This window comes from Nerophis ophidion, linkage group LG17, assembly GCF_033978795.1.
Source record: "Nerophis ophidion isolate RoL-2023_Sa linkage group LG17, RoL_Noph_v1.0, whole genome shotgun sequence".
NCBI lineage: Eukaryota > Metazoa > Chordata > Actinopteri > Syngnathiformes > Syngnathidae > Nerophis > Nerophis ophidion.
In genome coordinates this window covers 36,470,414-36,495,460 of record NC_084627.1, presented here as the reverse complement: position 1 = coordinate 36,495,460, position 25,047 = coordinate 36,470,414, and the positions used below count along the sequence as shown (strand labels likewise).

Sequence of the window (25,047 nt, the reverse complement as noted above, 5' to 3'; positions counted from 1 at the left end):
GCCTCGGACTTGGAGGTGCTGATTCTCATCCCGGTTGCTTCACACTAGGTTGGGAACCAATCCACTGAGATCTGAAGATCTTGGCCGGATGAAGCCATCAGGACCACATCATCTGCAAAAAGCAGAGACCTAATCCTGCAGCCACCAAACCGGATCCCCTCACCGTCTTGACTGCGCCGAGCAATTCTGTCAATAAAAGTTATGAACAGGATCGGTGACAAAAGGCAGCCTTGGCGGAGTCCAACGCTCACTGAAAACTGGTCCGACTTACTAGCAATGCGGACCAAGCTCTGGCACTGATCATACAGGGAGAGGACCGCCACAATCAGACAGTCCGATACCCCATACTCTCTGAGCACTCCCCACAGGACTTCCCGAGGGACACGGTCCAATGCCTTCTCCAAGTCCACATAGCACATGTAGACTGGTTGGGTAAACTCCCATGCACCCTCAAGGACCCTGCCGAGAATATAGATCTGGTCCACAGTTCCAAGACCAGGACGAAAACCACACTGCTCCTTACATGTTGTGGTTAATAATATTACATCTTTATTTGTCGTTATTCTGAATAATTTATGTGATAATGTTCATCAGTCAACTCATTGATGTTAATCTATCAGGATAAAAATGACATCAAAATCAAATTACGGTATTTTATTTATGTAGTTTGCTCATTTTCCTCAACTGATGTATTAACATCATGTGGTTTATTTTGTACATATGTAGCACCACCTGGAAAGATACAAAGACTTGCTATTTTGACATCAAGTGGACACATTTAGAACAGCGATGGCCTGCAGTCCGACAGCGAGGCAGGGCACGCCGAAGCCCGGCCCAAGATGGCGGCGACGAGGCGTGGCCAGCAGTCCGAAAGTGAGGCAGGGCAGTCTGTAGCCCAGCCCAAGATGGCGGCGACGAGGCGTGGCCAGCAGTCCGAAAGTGAGGCAGGGCAGTCTGTAGCCCAGCCCAAGATGGCGGCGAGGAGGTATGGCCGGCAGTCCGACAGCGAGGTAGGGCATGCCGGAGCCCGGCCCAAGATGGCGGCGAGGAGGCGTGGATGGCGAGCGAGTGGCGAGGCGGGGCTCACCGGGAGCGACGCCGCAATCAAGATCAGGTTTGTGGATCTTGCACCTGATGATGATGATGATGATGATGATGGATTAGATTTATATCGCGCTTTTCTATTGTTATATACTCAAAGCGCTCACAGAGAAGTGGGAACCCATCATCCATTTACACCTGGTGGTGGTAAGCTACATTTGTAGCCACAGCTGCCCTGGGGTAGACTGACGGAAGCGTGGCTGCCAGTTTGCACCTACGGCCCCTCCGACCACCACCTATCATTCATTCATCATTCATTCACCAGTGTGAGCGGCACCGGGGACAAAGGGTGAAGTGTCCTGCCCAAGGACACAACGGCAGCGATATTGATGTCAATAGGTGGGAAGCGAACCTGCAACCCTCAGGTTTCTGGCACGGCCGCTCTACCCACTACGCCATGCCGCCCCACCTGGGGACAATTGAGTAATCCTCTCGCACTGTATAAAAGGGCGACAGCCGTGAACGTCAGGGGGAGGCGGAGAGATTAGAAGGAGCCAGAGGGAAGCTGACGCTTAGAGAGAGAGACTGAGAGCGTGAGATAGGTGACGACGCCCGAAGCAGAAAGGCAAGCGGAAGAGCGAGCGGCAGATGGAGCAGCTGAAAACCTGTCTTTATTGAAAAATAAAGAAGTCTAAACGTGCCGCCGCTCTGTCCTTCCTTGATGGTCCTTGGAACCCACACGATGACTTGAGAATTCTGTCACAAGTGGTTTCTTTCATTCAAAAATTTCTGGATAAAATCTGTCCGTGGGCCTGATCCGGCCATACGTTTGCCACCCCTTAGATAGAGGAAGAGGCCTAGGTAGATAAGGAGGGACCTGAGGACCAGGAAAAAGAAGAAGAGGACCAAATCTATCTCACAACACCCGTGCAACACTTGTTGACCATGTCATCAATCATGGACTACTGGACTACAAAATTCAGCCATATATCAGTCGGAATATTGTAGCCACAGTCATTCGGACATTTCGTCGGGAAAACAGGTATTCCAAACACACATTTACAGTAAATTGCAGCTGGTTGTATTTGGGGTGGGGGGGGATGCCATTGTGGCTTGTGCAGCCCTTTGAGACATTTGTGTTTAAAGGCCTACTGAAACCCACCCGCCCACGCAGTCTGATAGTTTATATATCAATGATGAAATATTAACATTGCAACACATGCCAATACGGCCTTTTTAGTTTACTAAATTGCAATATTAAATTTCCCGCGAGGTATCCTGTTGAAAACGTCGCGGAATGATGACGCTTATGTTAACGCGTGCTTGTGACGTTATTGGTTGTAGCGGACATTTATGCCCAGCACCACTCACGGCTAAAGGTTGTCTCTTTTCATCGCATAACTACACAGTATTTTGGACATCTGTGTTGCTGAATCTTTTGCAATTTATTCAATTAATAATGGAGACTATACAAAAAATGCTGTTGGTGGAAAGCGGTGGATTGCAGCTGCCTTTAGCAACCGAAACACAGCCGGTGTTTCTTTGTTTGTTGTGAAGCTTTAACACGGAGCGGTCAAGCGAAAATGTTTCTCTACGTCAACCAGCAAGTTTTTGGATGGGAAAATTGTGATATTAAGTCGGCTCTTACCGGAGACTTGAGTGGATTATGCGACCTCCTTCTGCGGCTGTCAAAAAGGCAGCTGTGATCTTGGCTCCTCCATTGGCCCCTCTCAGAGACACTGGCGTTCACCGCAGCCCTCCGACTTTCAGGTATGGCTTTAAAATCTCATTAAAACACTATTAACACAATAGGCAGAAAAGAGATTTTCCAGAATTATCCTAGTAAATGTGTCTAATAACATCTGAATTGCTCACACTGCCGTCGCCTGGAGCTGTCGCCTTTTTTTTTTTTTTGTGCTTCACTTTAACTTTCCTCATCCACAAATCTTTCATCCTCGCTCAAATTAATGGGGAAATCGTCGCTTTCTCAGTCCGAATGATTATAAACAATGTGAGGATGTGAGGAGCCCTACAACCCGTGACGTCACGCGCACATCGTCTGCTACTTCCAGTACAGGCAAAGCTTTTTTATTAGCGACCAAAAGTTGCGAACTTTATCGTGGATGCTCTCTACTAAATCCTTTCAGCAAAAATATGGCAATATCGCGAAATGATCAAGTATGACACATAGAATGGACCTGCTATCCCCGTTTAAATAAGAAAATCTCATTTCAGTAGGCCTTTAAGGTCTATATAAATACACCCGAACACCACACAAGGGTTAAGGTGGCCTTGCACACAGAGATAAGATATTGCCAAAGAGTCATAGAACGGCATAAAACACACCGGTCTTTCCTCAGTTCCTACTGTAGTTGCAGTGAATCCAAAAGCTACGTATTGGTTTGTCTTATTCGGGGGTCATTTTCTTCTGGTTATCATACCTTTTTTTCCCTAGTTGTTGACAACTCCTCTTTTATTCTTTTCCTTCCAGTCACAAACTGGAACTAAGATGGTTGGGCATGAACTGTCATGATGTCTCAGGATCTCCCTTTCCCCTTCCTGTCTTCCATTCCATTATTACACTTCTTAGAGGAGCCACCTTGCTGTGGAATTATCGCCAAGCTCTTGTCTACTCTCTCACATTAACGCTGGCTTCTCTTCGAATGTGATTCATTTCTTTCCCTGACTTGCTCCTTGCACTATCGGGGATTCCCTCTACCCCGCTCCATCAATTTTTAATCTGAATGCATTTTCGCCTTTTTTCTAATAATCTCAGTGCCACCCCCTGACATCTGTATTTGGAACTAGAAATCTCCAATAATGGCTTTTTTGCCGATATCCGATATTCCGATATTGTCCAACTCTTAATTACCGATATCAACCGATACCGATATATTCAGTCGTCGAATTCACACATTATTATGCCTAATTTTGTTGTGATGCCAAGATGGATGCATTACACAATGTAACAAGGTTTTCTAAAATAAATCAACTCAAGTTGTAGCAATGCCATATTTATTTTTGAAGTCACAGCTTGGAGTCTGGGACATGCGCTCCCTGAGAGAGCATGAGGAGGTTGAGGTGGGCGGGGCTGAGGGGTGGCAGGGGTGTATATTGTAGCGTTAAGAAAGAGTTAGTGCTGCAAGGGGTTCTGGGTATTTGTGTTTATGTTGTGTCACGGTGCGGATGTTCTCCCGAAATATGTTTGTCATTCTTGTTTGGTGTGGGTTCACAGTGTGGCACATATTTGTAACAGTGTTAAAGTTGTTTATACGGCCACCCACAGTGTGATCTGTATGGCTGTTGACCAAGTAGGCCTTGCATTCGCTTGTGTGTGTGTGAAAAGCCGTCGATATTATGTGATTGGGCCGCTGCGTTTTAAAAAGTCATATATTTTACTTTTTGTAACCGATAACGATAATTTCCGATATTATATTTTAAAGCATTTATCGGCCGATAATGGACATCTCTATTTGGAACAGTTAATATATTTTTTTGTAACATTAAAAGAGTGTTCTTTTTCAATGGTTTCTGTATGGCTGAGGCATAAAAGTGGATATTTTATTTAAAAAAATTGTTGACCTTTGCTGTCATGAGACTTGCCTCGGTGGAGAGATGAGGATTCACTTCAGGTCAGTGAGCATAGGGAGCACTCTTAAGGGTGCATTGTGAGTGTTTTCTAAGGGATGAACACATTAGTGTGTCACAGAAACATACGACCGCGCATAGCAGCCATGCTTGGACATCCTAGGCAAACGACCATCAATATATGTAATATTTTTTGCCATAATTTAAATAATGTGACTAATTAATAGAAAAAACACATGTACAGGAATGCATAATCCATCAGGCACATAATGATCATCAAGCACAACAATTACCAAGAATCTATATCATGCAGGCTCTTTCCTCAGTGTGCTTTTTGCTGTTTTCCCCCATTTTTGCTTTTTGTTTAATTTTTATTTGGGGGGTTGGGGGGGGGGGGGTACCCTATTGATCAGTGTTTACCACTTAGGCCTCTCAAAATACCATTATTGATGTCACCACATTATCATTGCTGGATAAATACTATAAATCAGGGGTCTCAAACACGCGGGCCAATTGCGGCCCGCGAGACGTTATTTTGCGGCCCCCACCTTAATATGAAAGTTTAACGTTATTGCGGCTCGTGAGTTTTATACGAATGCCGCTTGACAGCGTTGTGTTATTTGGCTCCAAAATGGCTCTTTCAACGTTCTGGGTTGCCTACCTCTGCGTTAGTGGAAAAGCGGCAAAGGAGTGAAAGCGACAGAAACGTTGCCATGGAGACAAGGGTTTTCTTACGTGCCTGGCTACAGTCACACCGCGACACCTGTCCGTCAGTAATAACAGTCCCCGCTAACCAGGACCAATTCAAACCGTTATTTGTTTTCTTTATTGTTCAATTTGCATTGCCTCACATGATGAACACTACATATATTTTTCTATGTGACGCTGGATAACACTCCGGGAGCTTTTTTGCACTCGCTATCCTTGTCAGGCTTGCCTCTGACAGTTTGACTTTTTTAGTTTCTCCTGTGTGTTTAGTATTTCCTGTCCTTAGTTCATGTCAACACTCTTATTTTGGTTCAGCTACCTGAGTGCTGTGTTCCCCCTCAGGTGCGGCTGATTGGCATCTGGCCACACCTGGTGTCAATCAGTCCGCTCCTATTTGGACCTGCTTTGTTCCTCCAGTCAGTGCTGGATCATTGTCGTTGCTACCTGTCGTGTCGTATCATATCTTGTCTATGCAGCGTTGTGGTAAGCTATATTCGATAGTGGTTTGTAGCTTATTGTCTTTTGTTTGCTGCTTCCAAGTTTGTTTTCTTATTAGAAGTACGACTTCTTATTTCCTGCTCGATTCTTGCTAGCTTCCATGCTAAGTTCCCTTTTGTTTTCTAGCTCCCATGCTAGGTCCCTTAGTTTGTTATCCGCCCACGTGCGCACTTTTTGTTTGTACCCTTTGTGGGTTTTTGTCTTAGTGTTTTAAATTAAATCATGTTTTCCCATTCAATGCCTGCCTCCGTTTCTGCATCTTGGGGTTCGACAACACCAAACTTTGACAATCCTGGTACTATTATCCGCCGACCGCCGTGTTGCTGTAGGGAGGAACGACACACATTGCGGAACTAACATTGTTCTCCGTGCCTCGGCTAAATACAAATATATTCCACAACCCCAAACATGTCTTCTTCAAAGCCTGTAGTGAGGAGAAAGGTTAGTGATGAGCAAAGTCAATTCTAGGAATAGTGGTAGATGCAATATTATTTTCTTGCACACAGGCGCACCCTGACGTGTCTTATTTGCACAGAGAAAGTAGCGGCGCACGAGGGATACAATTTGAAACATCATTTTACAACTAGACATGCTGAGGAGTATGCAACATTTTTTTAAGAAATCTTTTCTCGCGGCCCAGCCTCACCCAGACTCTGCATCCAGTGGCCCCCAGGTGAACTGAGTTTGAGACCCCAGCTATAAATACTATACTATACATTTGTGAATTGAATCACCTCAACAGTGTACAAAATGGGTTACTTTCTGGCGCATTTAAAAATCCATAAACTCGTATCAGCAATTAAAACGTATCTTATGTGGTCCTGTCAAAATTAAAATAGCAAAAAAACATACTAAACGTGAAAAAATAAATGAATAAAATATTTGAACTCACAATTTGTAACACCCATTCGATGTCGTGTAAGCCAGTGGCCCCCCTTTGCGGTCGGTTGATTAGAGTGGAAGTGGCGGGCATTTCACCATTTCATCGCAGGGACAGCTGAGCTAGCTTGCGGGGTAGGCCGACCTCGCCTCACAAGATGTAGTTTCTCTTTAAATATCCTTCTTGAAAATGGCCTTGCAAATATATATCTGCCACCTCATCAACATGTTGTTCTCCTTCTTTGTGGGTTAAAAAAGTGAGTACCCAATTTCCTTGAGTTGCCGCCGGGTATATAGTATGCGTCTGCCTAGAATTACTGCCGGGTCAAACTCGTTTCGCAAAATAATTAGCGCATGCTTAGCATTACCGCCGGCTCAGGATAAACGCCGGGTCGAACTCGTTTCGCAAAATATTATTTTTATTAGCGCATGTCTACAATTTCCGCCAAGTCAAACTCATTTCGCAAAATGATTAGCATATGCCTAGGATTTCCGCCGGGTCAAACTCGTCACATCACGAGTGACACTTCACCTGTCATCATTTTCAAAATGGAGGAGGCTGATTTCAATCATTTAAAATCACATGAAGGGAGGAAGATTAAGAGCTATTCAGTAGGATTTAAGGTCCACGCTATTGAATATGCTAAAAAGGACAGTAAGCAACTATGTTTTATTAATATACCGTAGCTGCGTGTGTCAAATATGAGTCATTAAATGACTCCCGCCTCCTGGTGGTAAAGGGCGCTCATGATCCTTCTTGTGACTCTTCGGCTGCAGAAGAAGTGACAACAAGCAGCAAGAGTGAGCAGCGTGTGTTTATTTTTTCCTCTTGCTTGCACTTTTAACATGGAAGATTACATATCTAAAATAAAACAGTTTTCTAAACTGGACTTTCAATCGAAGCAGGAGGTAATAAAGGAAGATCTCCATCGAGACAGAGAGACTTTTACAACTGAAGAAAGATAAGGAAGACTTCTATAAACAAGTTATCGATGCTTTTGATCAGAAGGAGCTGGCATGGACTTCATTTATAAGTAAAGGTAAGACCATAATAATGTTCTTTTTATTAAAGGCCTACTGAAATGAGATTTTCTTATTTAAACGGGGATAGCAGGTCCATTCTATGTGTCATACTTGATCATTTCGCAATATTGCCATATTTTTGCTGAAAGGATTTAGTAGAGAACATCGACGATAAAGTTCGCAACTGGAGAAAAGCCCTGCCTGTACCGGAAGTCGCAGACGATGATGTCACATGTTGATGGCTCCTCACATATTCACATTGATTTTAATGGGAGCCTCCAACAAAAACAACTATTCAGACCGAGAAAATGACAATTTCCCCATTAATTTGAGCAAAGATGAAAGATTTGTGTTTGAGGATATTGATAGGGACGGACTAGAAAAACAAAAAAAAAGTAAAAAAAAAAACAAAAACGTGATTGCAATCGCGTTGCATTGAGACGGATTCATATGTTTTTAGACACATTTACTAGGATAATTCTGGGAAATCCCTTATCTTTCTATTGTGTTGCTAGTGTTTTAGTGAGTTTAACAGTACCTGATAGTCGGAAGTGTACGTCCACGGTAGGGTGTTTACGCGCAGTGTCTCAGGGAAGTCCACGACAGCTGTACGGGAGGCACAAGCTCAGCTGATCTCCGGTAAGTGGCGACTTTTTAACCACAATTTTCTCACCGAAACCTGATGGTTGACATGTAGTCGGGATCCATGTCCGCTGTGATTCATAGTAAAGTTTCACCTCCGTGAATTTTAAACAAGGAATCATCGTGTGTTTGTGTGGCTGAAGGCTAAAGCTTCCCAATTTCGTCTTTCTACTGTGACTTCTCCATTATTAATTGAACAAATTGCAAAAGATTCAGCAACACAGATGTCCAAAATACTGTGTAATTATGTGGTTAAAGCATAAGACTTTTAGCTGTGTGTGTGCGCAGCGCTCATATTTCCTAACAGCCCGTGACGTCAAGTGTACACGTCATCATTACACAACGTTTTCAAGAAAAAACTCCCGGGAAATTTAAAATTGTAATTTAGTAAACTAAAAAGGCCGTATTGGCATGTGTTGCAATGTTAATATTTCATCATTGATATATAAACTATCAGAATGGGTTTCAGTAGGCCTTTAAATTCCCACCATGGGAAAGCAATGGTGGACATTGTGTGGAGAGTTTTTAGAAGTCGGATGCTAATGGATGATTTTTGGAAGGTTTGGGATGCAATGCACCTTTGCTGGACAAGCTGGTGTGATGTGCGTCTGAGACCAGCTAGATCAGTGGTCCCCAACCACCGGGCCGCGGCTCGATTGGCACCGGGCCGCAGAATTTTTTTAAAATTAATCCATCCATCATCTTCCGCTTATCCGAGGTCGGGTCGCGGGGGCAGCAGCCTAAACAGGGAAGCCCAGACTTCCCTCTTACCAGCCACTTCGTCTAGCTCTTCCCGGGGGATCCCGAGGCGTTCCCAGGCCAGCCGGGAGACATAGTCTTTCCAACGCGTCCTGGGTCTTCCCCGTGGCCTCCTACCGGCTGGACGTGCCCTAAACACCTCCCTAGGGAGGCGTTCGGGTGGCATCCTGACCAGATGCCCGAACCACCTCATCTGGCTCCTCTCGATGTAGAGGAGCAGCGGCTTTACTTTGAGTTCCTCCCGGATGGCAGAGCTTCTCACCCTATCTCTAAGGGAGAGCCCCGCCACACGGCGGAGGAAACTCATTTCGGCCGCTTGTACCCGTGATCTTATCTTTTCGGTCATGACCCAAAGCTCATGACCATAGGTGAGGATGGGAACGTATATCGATCGGTAAATTGAGAGCTTTGCCTTCCGGCTCAGCTCCTTCTTCCCCACAACGGATCGATACAACGTTCGCATTACTGAAGACGCCGCACCGATCCGCCTGTCGATCTCACGATCCACTCTTCCCCCACTCGTGAACAAGACTCCTAGGTACTTGAACTCCTCCACTTGGGGCAGGGTCTCCTCCCCAACCCGCAGATGGCACTCCACCCTTTTCCAGGCGAGAACCATGGACTCGGACTTGGAGGTGCTGATTCTCATTCCGGTCGCTTCACACTCTGCTGCGAACCGATCCAGCGAGAGCTGAAGATCCCGGTCAGATGAAGCCATCAGGACCACATCATCTGCAAAAAGCAGAGACCCAATCCCGCGGCCACCAAACCGGGACCCCTCAACGTCTTGGCTGCGCATAGAAATTCTGTCCATAAAAGTTATGAACAGAATCGGTGACAAAGGACAGCCTTGGCGGAGTCCAACCCTCACTGGAAACGTGTCCGACTTACTGCCAGCAATGCGGACCAAGCTCTGGCACTGATCATACAGGGAGCGGACCGCCATAATAAGACAGTCCGATACCCCATACTCTCTGAGCACTCCCGACAGGACTTCCCGAGGGACACGGTCGAATGCCTTCTCCAAGTCCACAAAGGACATGTGCTTTTTAATTAATTTATTTATTTGTTGTTTTTATTATTAAATAAACACAAAAAACACAAGATACTGCACCAACCCAAAAAAACTCCCTTTTTCATGACAAAAAAAATTAAAAAAATTATCAAGCGTTGACCGGTCCTCAGCTACAAAAAGGTTGGGGACCACTGGGCTAGATTAAGTTTAAGTTAAAGTACCAATGATTGTCACACACACACTAAGTGTGGTGAAATTTGTCCTTTGCATTTGACCCATCCCCTTGTTCACCCCCTGGGAAGTGAGGGGAGCAGTTGGCAGCAGCAGTGCCGCGCCCGGGAATCATTTATGCTTGGAGAGCGGCAACGCGTCCAGGTGTTGTTGAAGTTAAAATGTGCTACACACTATATCATAGAGCTGGGCGTTATGACCTTTTTTTAATATATCGATATTTTGAAGCCATGTCACGATACACAATATATATCTCAATATTTTGCCTTTGCCTTGAATGAACACTTGATTCATACAGTGGGGCAAAAAAGTATTTAGTCAGCCACCGATTTTGCAAGTTCTCCCACTTAGAATGATGACAGAGGTCTGTAATTTTCATCATAGGTACACTTCAACTGTGAGAGACATGATGTGGAAAAAAGATCCAGGAATTAAAATTGTAAGAATTGTAAATAATTTTTTTGTAAATTATGGTGGAAAATAAATATTTGGTCAACCATTGAAAGCTCTCACTGATGGAAGGAGGTTTTGGCTCAAAATCTCACGATACATGGCCCCATTCATTCTTTCCTTAACACGGATCAATCGTCCTGTCCCCTTAGCAGAAAAACAGCCCCAAAGCATGATGCTTCCACCCCCATGCTTCACAGTAGGTGTGGTGTTCTTGGGCTGCAACTCAGTATTCTTCTTCCTCCAAACACCACAAGTTGAGTTTATACCAAAAAGTTATATTTTGGTTTCATCTGACCACATGACATTCTCCCAATCCTCTGCTGTATCATCCATCTATTCATTGTGGTTTATTTCAGCAAGGCAATGCCAAGCCACAGTCAGCACGTGTTACAACAGTGTGGTTTCGTAAAATAAGAGTGCGGGTACTTTCCTGGCCCGCCTGCAGTCCAAACCTGTCTCCCATCGAAAATGTGTGGCGCATTATGAAGCGTAAAATACGACAGCGGAGACCCCGGACTGTTGAACGACTGAAGCTCTACATAAAACAAGAATAGGAAAGAACTCTACTCTCAAAGCTTCAACAATAGTTTCCTCAGTTCCCAAAAGTTTATTGAGTGTTGTTAAAAGAAAAGGTGATGTAACACAGTAGTGAACATGCCCTTTCCCAACTACTTTGGCACGTGTTGCAGCCATGAAATTCTAAGGTAATTATTATTTGCAAAAAAATAAAAAAGTTTATGAGTTTGAACATCAAATATGTTGTCTTTGTGGTACATTCAATTGAATATGGGTTGAAAAGGATTTGCAAATCCTTGTATTCTGTTTATATTTACATCTAACACAATTTCCCAACTCAAATGGAAACAGGGTTTGTAGATTGCACAGTACAGTACATATTCAGTACAAATGACCACTAAATGGTAACACCCGAATAAGTTTTTCAACTTGTTTAAGTCAGGGTCCACGTTTATCAATTCATGGCTCCAGACTGGAAAAGACTGAGAACACCGCTTTGTCGCTTTGGTGAAACAAGGCATCCACTAGTACCCGATGATGATGTCACCGCCCCGTCATGGTCACGTGACCATATAAAAGCGCGAAGGCATGCCGCAGCTATCAAAAACAACAAGGATGAACAACACAGCTGAGATTGTGATGTAGTTACTACCACTACTACTATTACTAAAACGAGGCCATCATCCATCAACAAGACCTGCAGTACAGACACATACACAATAATAATAATAATAATAATAATACACACGTCATAATATTTTAAATACGACCACAATGTCAAGCTCAAGCCACGAGAAGAACAAGTGCTTTACTGCCCCCCTTAATATTGTATACTACTGCAAAAAACAGTGTCTTATATACTGTACTAGGGCTGGGCGATGTGGCCTTTTATTAATATCTCGATATTTTCAGGCCTTTTCCCGATACACGATATATTTCTCCATATTTTTCCTTGAATGAACACTTGACACATATAATCACAGCAGTATTCTATGTGTCTCCATTAAAACATTCTTCTTCATACTGCATTAATATTTGCTCATTTTAAACTTTCATGCAGAGAGGGGAATCACAACTAAGTCAATTGACCAAAACTGTATTTATTAAACAGTTATTAAAAAGTGGTACAAACATTCATGTCATTTCCAAAACATAAAGTGCAAGATTGTCAGAGACATTTTAAAAGAAGCTATTAGTGCACTTTTGTGCATGATGTCACTAAGATGAGGTATCAAAACAACACTAAATTAAAGTGCACTTTTTGTACAGAACGCAACTACAACAGTTAAAAACAAACAAAGTGCACTTTTGTGCATGATGTCACACAAGACATTTCAATAACTGTCACCTAAAAATGAGCTGCATATGAAATAGTATATGTCCTATGGTGTTGATGTGGAAATACTTGATTTGGCATTTTGTGGGTGTGGCACCGAATGGAGATGTTGACATGCACAGTTTGAAGCACTCTTCATTCTCTAGCGGGTGACTTTTCAAATGATGCTACAAAATAGCAGTGCTGCTAGTTTTTGTAGCAACGCTTCTGCCGTATAAATGTTCAACATGTTCCCGCTTGAACCCAAACCACCGCCAGACGATGGACCCCGTGCGGTTTTTCTTGGGAATTAATTCTTCCTTCGTTTGTTAACAGATTTGCACCTTCTCTCCCTCGTATTATCACTCGCAACACACCGTTAGCATCACAGCTAATGTTACCATGTCGCTACCTCTCTGCTCGGGGGAGGGCGTGTGACGTTGCACATGTGACGTGTGTAAGAAGGTGCGCTTGTTTTACGTCTATGTGAAAAGGAGAGACAAGAAAGAGTGAGAAACGCCTGTAATGTAACGCCCGCAGCTAAAAAGCAACTGCGTGAGAACGTATACTCGGATATCACGATATAGTCATTTTCTATATCGCACGGAGACAAACCCGCGATATATTGAGCATATCAATATATCGCCCAGCCCTAATGCTAACCTAGAGCAAAACTTAGCACAGGAATCAAAAAGGTAACAAGCATATCAGATTGATACCCAAATGTGTGGTATCATCCAAAACTAATGAAAGTATCAAATTTTGGGATTTAGCCATCTACGGCAGGGGTCGGCAACCTTTACCACTCAAAGAGCCATTTTTACCCGTTTCACAAAATAAAGAATTAATGGGAGCCACAAAACTCTTGAAATTTATAATGAAATAACACTGCATACAGAGTTTTTTTTTTTTTTGCACTGTGCTATGTATAAACCAGGGGTCTCAGACACGCGGCCCGCAATTAAATATGAAGATTTGATGTTAGTGCGGCCAGTGAGTTTTATATGGATGCCCATTATTAGCATCACGCATAGAAATCCTCCCGATTTGTCCGGGAGACTCACAGGTTAAAGAGTGATTATTCTCTCGGACGTGTGCTGAATAACACCCAAACAACAACAACAAGGGCGAGCTATGATGGCACTGCCTTTAGTGTCCTCTACAACTTGTAGAAACAGCTTGCCAGTCAAGTCACATGTTGTATGTGGCTTCTGCAGACGCACGTACGTGACTGCAAGGCATACTCGTTCAACAGCCATACAGGTCACACTGAGGGTGCCTGTTTAAACAACTTTAACACTGTTACTAATATGTGGAACCCACACCAAACAAGAATGACAAACACAGTTCGGGAAAACATCCGCACTGTAACACAACATAAACACAACAGAACAAGTACCCAGAATCCCATGCAACCCTAACTCTTCCAGGCTGGTAGCTGGGGTGAATAATGTAGCCCGGAAGAATTAGGGTTGCATGGGATTATGGGTATTTTTTTCTGTTGTGTTTATGTTCTGTTACAGTGCGGATGTTTTCCTGAAATGTGTTTGTCATTCTTGTTTGGTGTGGGTTCACAGTGTGGCGCATATTAGCAAGAGTGTTAAAGTTGTTTATATTACAACCCTTAGTGTAAGCTGTATGGCTGTTGATCAAGTATGCCTAGCAATCGCTAAAGAATGGTAAAAATGGCTTCACACAATACGTGACCAGCCGGTACACATACAGCGTTGTGTAACAGCAGGCACAACTACATGTATTATGGGGCGGCATGGCGTAGTGAGTAGAGCGGCCGGCCAGAAACCTGAGGGTTGCAGGTTCGCTTCCCACCTATTGACATCCAAAAAATCACTGCCATTGTGTCTTTGGGCAGGACACTTCACCCTTGCCCCCACTCACACTGGTGAATGAATGATGAATGAATGATAGGTGGTGGTCGGAGGCGCAAACTGGCAGCCACGCTTCCGTCAGTCTACCCCAGGGCAGCTGTGGCTACTGATGTAGCTTACCACCTTCAGGTGTGATTGTATGTTGAGTCCTTCTTCTCTGTGAGCGCTTTGAGTGTTTAGAAAAGCGCGATATAAATCTAAGTTATTGTTAGTTATGGGTATGCCACCATGGCCCGCCCTCATTTTTGCTGTCCGAGGGAAAATCGGGGTATATTTACCCCAGTCAATTCTTGGGAAGGGCACTGAAGTTGGCAACCTCCTGGAAAAACCCGGGTGGTCAGCAAGTATACAGCTGAGCCACACCAGAGTGCCGACCCCTGATCTACGGTCTGTAATGGCATCAAAAGGTTCAGACTGAGTGTGGTGAACAGGGAATGAGTAGCTCTCTGATTAGTGCCCAGTAGAAGGCCAAAGGTGAGCGTCCCGAACACTAATCAGAGGCAGGTGAAAAAGAATCTGCAGTCATGGCAACTAAAACACAAACCCAGGGAAGTGAGGGAATCGAAAACCAAACAAACATGATCCATTCCCGCTGTTCACCACACTCAGTCTGAACCTTTTGATATTACGGACTGTAGATAGTGAAGTCCTTACACCATGAATTGATTAATGTGGACCTCGACTTAAACAAGTTGAAAAACTTATTCGGGTGTTACCCTTTAGTGGTCAATTGTACGGAATATGTACTGTACTGTGCAATCTACTAATAAAAGTTTCAATCAAACCGGGCTGCGGATCATGACATACGTTGTCACGTCTGCACTGAGAAGATGCACAGAGGCCAGAATTGAAATCGCATCTATGGTCTGTTGACAAAAATGTTTTTTTTTACCCCAAATCTTACTCTATTTGATTCACTTGTTATGGTTTTAATTTAGAAGCAAATTGAGAAGGAAAGGGTTGAAATCAATATTTGCATAACTACAGACAATTGATAAATGTGGCTTAGGATCTACAAAACCCAAAACCAGTGAAGTTGGCAGGTTGTGTCAATCGTAAATAAAAACAGAATACAACGGTTTGTTAATCCTTTTCAACCTATATTCAACTGAATAGACTGCAAAGACAAGATATTTAATGTTCAAACTGTAAAACTGTTATTTTTTTGCAAATATTAGCTCATTTGGAATTTGATGCCTCCAACATGTTTCAAAGCTGGCACAAGTGGCCAAAAAAGACTGCAAAAGTTGAGGAATGCTCATCAAACACTTATTTGAACAGACTAATTGGGAACAGGTGGGTGCTATGATTGGGTATATAATCTACCGTGAATTGATTAACGTGGACCCCGATTTCAACAAGTGAGTGTGAATGTTGTCTGTCTATCTGTGTTGGCCCTGCGATGAGGTGGCGACTTGTCCAGGGTGTACCCCGCCTTCCGCCCGAATGCAGCTGAGATAGGTGCCAGAACCCCCCGCGACCCCGAAAGGGATAAGCGGTAGAACATGGATGGTCCATGGAACATGGACCGTATCATCTACGGTCCGTAATATCATCAAAAGGTTCAGGGAATCTGGAGAAATCCCTGCACGTAAGCAACAATGCCTGTGACCTTCAATCCCTCAGGCGGTACTGCATCAAAAAGCGACATCAGTGTGTAAAGGATATCACCACATGGGCTCAGGAACACGTCAGAAAACCACTGTCAGTAACTCCAGTTGGTTGCTACATCTGTACGTGCAAGTTGAAACTCTACTATGCAAAGCCAAAGCCATTTATCAACAACACCCAGAAACGCTGGGCCTGAGTGTATCTAAGATGGACTGATGCAAAGTGGACAAGTGTTCTGTGGTCTGAGGAGTCCACATTTCAAATAGTTTTTGGAAACTGTGGATGTCATGTCCTCCGGACCAAAGAGGAAAATAAGCCCCGGGACTGTTGTAGGCACAAAGTTCAAAAGCCAGTATCTGTGATGGTATGGGGGTGTATCAGTGCCCAAGGCATGGGTAACTTACACATCTGTGAAGGCACCATTAATGCCATACATGTTTTGGAGCAACATATGTTGTCATCCAAGCAATGTCTTTTTCATGGACGCCCCTGCTTATTTCAGCAAGACAATGCCAAGCCACATTCTGCACATGTTACAGCAGCGTGGCTTTGTAGTAGAGTGCAGGTACTAGACTGTAGTCCTGACCTGTCTCCCATTGAAAATGTGCGGCGCATTATGAAACCTAATATACGACAACGGAGACCTAAGTCTGTTGAATAACCTAAGCTGTACATCAAGCAAGAATGGGAAAGAATTCCACCTGAAAAGCTTCAAAAATTGGTGTCTTCAGTTCCCATAAGTGATTATTACATTTTAACAGACGTGTAGATAGAACATGTTAAAAGAGAAAGTAAGCAGATATTTACAGTAAATGAACAAGTAGTAATAATTAATTTTCTACCGCTTGTCCCTTAATAATATTGACAAAATAATAGGTGTATAAATGACACAATATGTTACTGCATATGTCAGCAGCTAAATTAGGAGCATTTGTTTGTTTACTTACTACTAAAACACAAGTTGTCTAGTATGTTCACTATTTTATTTTAGGACAAACTTGCAATAAGTGAAGTGAAGTATATTTATATAGCGCTTTTTCTCTAGTGACTCAAAGCGCTTTACATAGTGAAACTCAATATCAAATTTTTACATTTAAAGCAGTGTGGGTGGCACTGGGAGCAGGTGGGTAAAGTGTCTTGCCCAAGGACACAACGGCAGTGACTAGGATGGCGGAAGCGGGGATCGAACCTGCAACCCTCAACCAAGCTATATTGCCCCACAATAAGAAACATGTGTTTGATTTAATGTAAGATGTTTTGTTAAAATAAAGCCAATAAGGAATTTTTTGTGGTCCCCTTTAATTAGAAAAGTACCGAAACACATTTTGGTACAGGTACCAAAATATTGGTATCAGGATAACACTAATCGTCTGATATAATCCTCTATTGTTTGTGTCGTAATTTTTATGTTTGGGCTGCGACTGCAGCTGCATTTTACGCCACTCGATAGAAGCCCATGCTCCGCCGGCGAGATGGTATTGGTCACAAAGACTTTCATGAAGTTTGGTTCTTTTATGAACTTATTATGGGTCTACTGAAAATGTGACCAAATCTACTGGGTCAAAAGTATACATACAGCAATGTTAATATTTGCTTACATGTCCCTTGGCAAGTTTCACTGCAATAACGTGCTTTTGGTAGCCATCCACAAGCTTCTGGTTGAATTTTTGACCACTCTTCTCGAGAAAATTGGTGTAGTTCAGCTAAATTTGTTGGTTTTCTGACATGGACTTGTTTCTTCAGCATTGTCCACATGTTTTAGTCAGGACTTTGGAAAGGCCATTCCAAAACCTTAATTCTAGCCTGATTTAGCCATTCCTTTACCACTTTTGACGTGTGTTTGGGGTCATTGTCCTGTTGGAACACCCAACTGCGCCCAAGACCCAACCTCCGGGCTGATGATTTTAGGTTGTCCTGAAGAATTTGGAGGTAATTCTCCTTTTTCATTGTCCCATTTACTCTCTGTAAAGCACAACTTCCATTGGCAGCAAAACAGACCCCGAGCATAACACTACCACCACCATGCTTGATGGTAGGGATGGTGTTCCTGGGATTAAAGGCCTCACCTTTTCCCCTCCAAACATTTCGCTAAGTATTGTGACTAAACAGCTCAATTTTTGTTTCATCTGACATCACATGGACAAAGATAGGACCTTCTGGAGGAAAGTACTGTTCTGTACATTGCTGTATGTATTCTGTTGACCCAGCATACAGTGGGGCAAAAAAGTATTTAGTCAGCCACCGATTGTGCAAGTTCTCCCACTTAAAATGATGACAGAGGTCTGTAATTTTCATCATAGGTACACTTCAACTGTGAGAGACCAAATGTGAAAAAAAATCTAGGAATTCACATTGTAGGAATTTTAAAGAATTTATTTGTAAATTATGGTGGAAAATAAGTATTTGGTCAATAACAGAAATTCAACTCAATACTTTGTAGTATAACCTTTGTTGGCAATAACAGAGGTCAAACGATTACTATAGGTCTTTACCAGGTTTGCACACACAGTAGCTGGTATTTTGGCCCATTCCTCTATGCAGATCTTCTCGAGAGCAGTGATGTTTTGGGGCTGTCGCCGAGCAACACAGACTTTCAACTCCCTCCACAGATTTTCTATGGGGTTGAGGTCTGGAGACTGGCTAGGCCACTCCAGGACTTTCAAATGCTTCTTACGGAGCCACTCCTTCATTGCCCGGGCGGTGTTTTGGGGATCATTGTCATGCTGGAAGACCCAGCCATGTTTCATCTTCAAAGCTCTCACTGATGGAAGGAGGTTTTGGCTCAAAATCTCCCGATACATGGCTCCATTCATTCTTTCCTTAACACGGATCAGTCGTACTGTCCCCTTAGCAGAAAAACAGCCCCAAAGCATGATTTTTCCACCCCCATGCTTCACAGTAGGTGTGGTGTTCTTGGGCTGCAACTCAGTATTCTTCTTCCTCCTTCAAACACGACGAGTTGAGTTCATACCAAAAAGTTCTATTTTGGTTTCATCTGACCACATGACATTCTCCCAATCCTCTGCTGTATCATCCATGTATCCATTTTGGTATAAACTCAACTCGTCGTGTTTGGAGGAAGAAGAATACTGAGTTGCATCCCAAGAACACCAAACCTACTGTGAAGCATGGGGGTGGAAACATCATGCTTCGGGGCTGTTTTTCTGCTAAGGGGACAGGACGATTGATCCGTGTTAAGTAAAGAATGAATGGGGCCATGTATCGTGAGATTTTGAGACAGAACCTCCTTCCATCAGTGAGAGCTTTGAATGGTTGACCAAATACTTATTTTCCACCATAATTTACAAATAAATTCTTTAAAATTCCTACAATGTGAATTCCTGGATTTTTTTTTCACATTCTGTCTCTCACAGTTGAAGTGTACCTATGATGAAAATTACAGACCTCCGTCATCATTTTAAGTGGGAGAACTTGCACAATCGGTGGCTGACTAAATACTTTTTTGCCCCAATGTAGTTGGTCACATTTTCAGTAGAACCATAATAAATTCATAAAAGAACCAAACTTAACGAATGTTTTTTTGTGACCAACAAGTATGTGCTCCAATCACTCTATCACAAAAAAAAATAAGACTTGTAGAAATTATTGGAAACTAAAGACAGGCATGACATTACTGTATGTTCTTTACAGGTGTATGTAAACTTTTGACCACGACTGTATATCGAGATATTTTTTTTTTGTCAATATTTTTTTGTCCATATTGCACAGCACCAACCAGAACATAACGCAGGCTAGTGGACATCATGCAAGATGCAAGTATGGCATCTGTTGCGCGGTGCACTGCAGCCCCCAAAAATATATAACATTATGTCACTTTGATAAATAATACGTCATAGTGCTGACAATTTGTATTGAACTGATTTAAAACCAAATCACGTAAGCATAAATATTGACTCATATATTCTGTGGCAGCGGTTCTCAAATGCGGGTACGTGTACCCCTGGGGGTACTTGAAGGTATGCCAAAGGGTACGTGAGATTTTTCTAGAATATTCTAAAAATAGCAACAATTAAAAAATCCTTTATAAATATATTTATTGAATAATACTTCAACAAAATATGAATGTAATAAACTGTGAAAAGAAATGCAACAACGCTGTCATGATCCGCTTCCCGGATCATACATAGTTTTTGTTCTTGAGTCCTATTGTGTGTTTTCTGGTTATTTTTGGTCTCTTCCGATCCCTAGTTTTTGCATTTCCTTTTTTGTTCGGTTACCATGGTTTCTCATTTGTTCCACCTGCACTGTTTTTTTGACGCACACCTGTTTATAATTACTGTCTCTTGTTTTTAAGCCTGCTCTCTCCCGTTGTTCAGTCGTGGTTCGTTGTTTGCTCATGCAACTCTCACGTCGGCTTCTCTGCTTTGTTTATACTTTTGCTAAGTCACGCCTATTTTGGACTCTGTTCTCGTTGCTAAGCGTTAGCCTAGCTCCCCGTGCCCTCGGCACGCCTTTTGTATCAGTTTTATTTTACTTTTTGTATATTAAACCAAGCTCCTACCTGCAATTCCTGCCTGTCCTGGTCCATTTGCATCTTGGGGTGAGTCAACGTGCATCATGAATTGCCATGAATTGATTAACGTGGACCCCGACTTAAACAAGTTGAAAAACTTATTCGGGTGTTACCATTTAGTGGTCAATTGTACGGAATATGTACTGTACTGTGCAATCTACTAATAAAAGTATCAATCAATCAATCAATCAATCACGATGCATTTCAAACGTGACAAATGCAATATTCAGTGTTGACAGCAGATTTTTTGTGGACATGTTCCATAAATATTGATGTTAAAGATGACCTTTTTTGTGAAGAAATGTTTAGAATTAAGTTCATGAATCCAGATGGATGTATATTACAATCTCCAAAGAAGGCACTTTAAAGGCCTACTGAAATTAGATTTTCTTGTTCAAACGGGGATAGCAGGTCCATTCTATGTGTCATACTTGATCATTTTGCGTATTTTTGCATATTTTTGCTGAAAAGATTTAGTAGAGAACATCGACGATAAAGTTTGCAACTTTTGGTCGCTAATAGAAAAGCCCTGCCTTTACATATTCACATTGTTTATAATTGGAGCCACCAGCCATAAGAGCAATTCGGACCGGGAAAGCGACAATTTCCCCATTAATTTGAGCGAGGATGAAAGATTGGTGAATTAGGATATTGATAGTGAAGGACTAGAAAGAAAGAAAAAAGCGACGGCTCCGGGCTGCGGCAGTGTGAGCATTTCAGATGTAATTAGACACATTTACTAGGATAATTCTGGAAGATCCCTTATCTGCTTATTGTTTTATTTGTGTTGTAGTGATATTTTATAGATTGTAAAGACATACCCCGAGGTCGGATGGTTGCGGTGAACACGCAGTGTCTCAGAGAGAAGCCGAGGAGCCAAGTTCACAGCTGCCTTTTTTGACATGACAGCTGCTACAGGACGAGACATCAATCCATTGATGTCTCCGGTAAGATATATATCACAATTTCCCCATCCAAAAACATGCTGGTTGACGTAGAGAAAACATGTTCGCTTGACCGCTCTGTGTTAAAGCTTCACAACAAACAAAGAAACACCGGCTGTGTCTCGGTTGCTAAAGACAGCTGCAATCCACCGCTTTCCACCAACAGCATTGTTCTTTATAGTCTCCATTATTAAATGAACAAATTGAAAAAGATTCAGCAAGACAGATGTCAAAATTACTGTGTAATTATGCGATTAAAGCAGACGACTTTTAGCCGTGTGTGGTGCAGCGCTAATATTTCCTGACAGTCAGTGACATCACGCGTACACGTCATCATTCCGCAACGTTTTCAACAAGAAACTCGCGGGAAATTAAAATTGCAATTTAGTAAACTAAAAAGGCCGTATTGGCATGTGTTGCAATGTTAATATTTCATCATTGATATATAAACTATGTGGTGGGTAGTAGTGGGTTTCAGTAGGCCTTTAAAGGACCGAGAAAACGACAATTTCCCTATTAATTTGAGCGAGGATGAAAGATTCGTGTTCAAGGATATTGATAGCAACGGACCAGAAAGAAAAAAAAATGATTAAAAAAAAAAGTTAAAAAAAATTGCATTGGGACGGATTCCGATGTTTTTAGACACATTTACTAGGATAATTCTGGGAAATCCCTTATATTTCTATTGTGCTGCTAGTGTTTTAGTGAGTTAAATAGTACCTGATAGTCGGAAGTGTGTCTCCACGGGTGTCTTGACGCGCAGTGTCTCATGGGAGTCGACGGCAGCTATGGACGGCACAAGCTCAGCTTTTCTCCGGTAAAAACTAACTTTTTAACCACAATTTTCTCACCGAAACCTGCTGGTTGACATGTAGTCGGGATCCATGTTCGCTTGTTCTCTGTGATCCATAGTAAAGCTTTACCTCCGGGAATTTTAAACAAGGAATCACCGTATGTTTGTGTGGCTAAAAGCTAGAGCTTCCCAACTCCATCTTTCTAATTTGACTTCTCCAATATTAATTGAACAAATTGCAAAAGATTCAGCAACACAGATGTCCAAAATACTGTGTAATTATGCCGTTAAAGCAGACGACTTTTAGCTGTGTGTGTGCGTGCAGCGCTCATACTTCCTAAAAACCTGTGACGTCTTGCGTACACGTCATCATTACACAACATTTTCAAGACGAAACTCCCGGGAAATTTAACATTGCAATTTAGTAAACTAAAAAGGCATATTGGCATGTGTTGCAATGTTAAAATTTCATTATTGATATATAAACTATCAGACTGCGTGGTGGGTAGTAGTGGGTTTCAGTAGGCCTTTAAGTTGATGATTACTTCTATGTGTAGAAATCTTTATTTATAATTGAATCACTTGTTTATTTTTCAACAAGTTTTTAGTTATTTTTATATCTTTTTTTCCGCTCAAGAAAGACCACTACAAATGAGCAATATTTTGCACTGTTATACATTTGAATAAATCGGAAACTGATGACATAGTGCTGTATTTTGCTTCATCTCTTTTTTTTTTCAACCAAAAATGCTTTTCTCTGATTAGGGGGTACTTGAATTAAAAACAATGTTCACAGGGGGTACATCACTGAAAAAGGTTGGTCTATGGTACATATATGTATATATAAAACACTTTATTGTTGATTCATATTTGTTTATATTTAATAAAATTTAGGTTTTTTTTCCGCACATCCACGTCATACGTCAAATTACTTTCCGGTTTGCTTCGGTCGTTGCCTGGGTAGAATTCTAAGGATGATGTCATGTGTGTCAACGGATGCAACCAACCGGGATAACAGCATCGCAACATAGCTTACGCTCACGCTTGCAAGCTCAGGAAAAAAAAAAAGAATATATGAATACATATATATGTATATATAATATAAAACATATACAATACATTTCGGTCGGATAGTAAAAAGTGCGTTCTCGCTCCATCTTCTGATGTCGTCATCGTCATTCATTCTTACCGCATCATTCCGGAGACACCGTCTGCGTTTGTCCATGTTCCGGTGACGCAATCAGCAAAAGAGCTAAATCAACCTTATTGGTTCGACGTTTAGGTGTTTTTTTTTTTTTTTCTTTTTGCAGGGATAGCGTGTCGTCCCGTGGATTGCCGGTAAAAAGCTCGCTGCACCATCAGGTTCTATCTTTGCCGCAACCACAACCCCTCCTCTCTCTCTCTAACGACCCCCCCCCACCCCTCCCCTCCCTCCTCTCTCCCTTCTACTCATCGCTCTTTGCGCCTGCAGTGTGGAAGGTTTTCTCCTAGGCAGGGGCGTAGCAAACATTTTGGAGGGGGCAGGTGCTCAGGCCCACCCACCCACCACAAAAAAAAAAGGCACCAATCACAAAAATTGTTAAAAAATATTATTATTGTCACCGATTAAAAAAAACACACATTCATTAATATCATTAATGATAATTATAATAATAATGCATTTTATCTCTAGCTGCCAACAATTTTGAAGTAATTCAAGATATCCAAAGTGTTTTTGTGAAGTTGATACTGTATATAATTCTATTCACAATATATTATTTTTGTATAATTTTGTAAATATACGGTAAGTGGGTTTATTCGATGGCGGAACGAATGTTCACTCTGTACGTGTGGTGGTGTGGGACATTAATGATTGATGCACACTTGCTACGCTGTCACAGGAAAATGAAATCCCTTTCAAGTTGCCAAAGTAACCACCTAAAAGGATGTATTTACCCCTCCAGTGAATGCGGCCAATCCCAATGAGGTAACCTTAAAGCAGGGGTCCCCAGACTTTTCGACTCGGGGACCGCAGTGGGTTGAAAAAATTCCGGGATGTGGTATATATATATATATATATATATATATATATATACATATATATATATATATATATATATATATATATATATATATATATATATATGTGTGTGTATGTATATATATGTATGTATATATATGTATATATATATGTATATGTGTATATATATGTATATGTATATATATATATATATATATATGTATATGTATATATATATGTATGTATATATATATATATATATATATATATATATGTATATATATATATATATATATATATGTGTATATATATGTATATGTGTATATATATATATATATATGTACATATATGTATATGTGTGTATGTATACATCCCTGCGATGAGGTGGCAACTTGTCCAGGGTGTACACCGCCTTCCGCCCGATTGTGGCTGAGATAGACACCAGCGTCCTCCGCGACCTTAAAGGGAATAAGCGGTAAAAATGGATGGATATATACACACACACACACACATATATATATATATATATATATATATATATATATATATATATATATATATATATATATATATATACAAACCACATTTCTAAATGAGTTGGGAAATTGTGTC

The 25,047-nt window shown here is 41.9% G+C and overlaps 1 protein-coding gene across 1 annotated transcript in view; it reads right to left on the bottom strand.

Moving 5' to 3' along the window:
• Positions 1 to 23,827, bottom strand: part of ajm1 (apical junction component 1 homolog) — a 32,269-nt gene extending 8,442 nt beyond the window's left edge. Inside the window, exon 1 of the mRNA XM_061877240.1 lies at positions 23,626 to 23,827. The gene's annotated coding sequence lies outside the window, so the exon portion shown is untranslated. The remainder of the gene's footprint in view (positions 1 to 23,625) is intronic.
• Between the last annotated feature and the right edge of the window lie 1,220 nt (positions 23,828 to 25,047).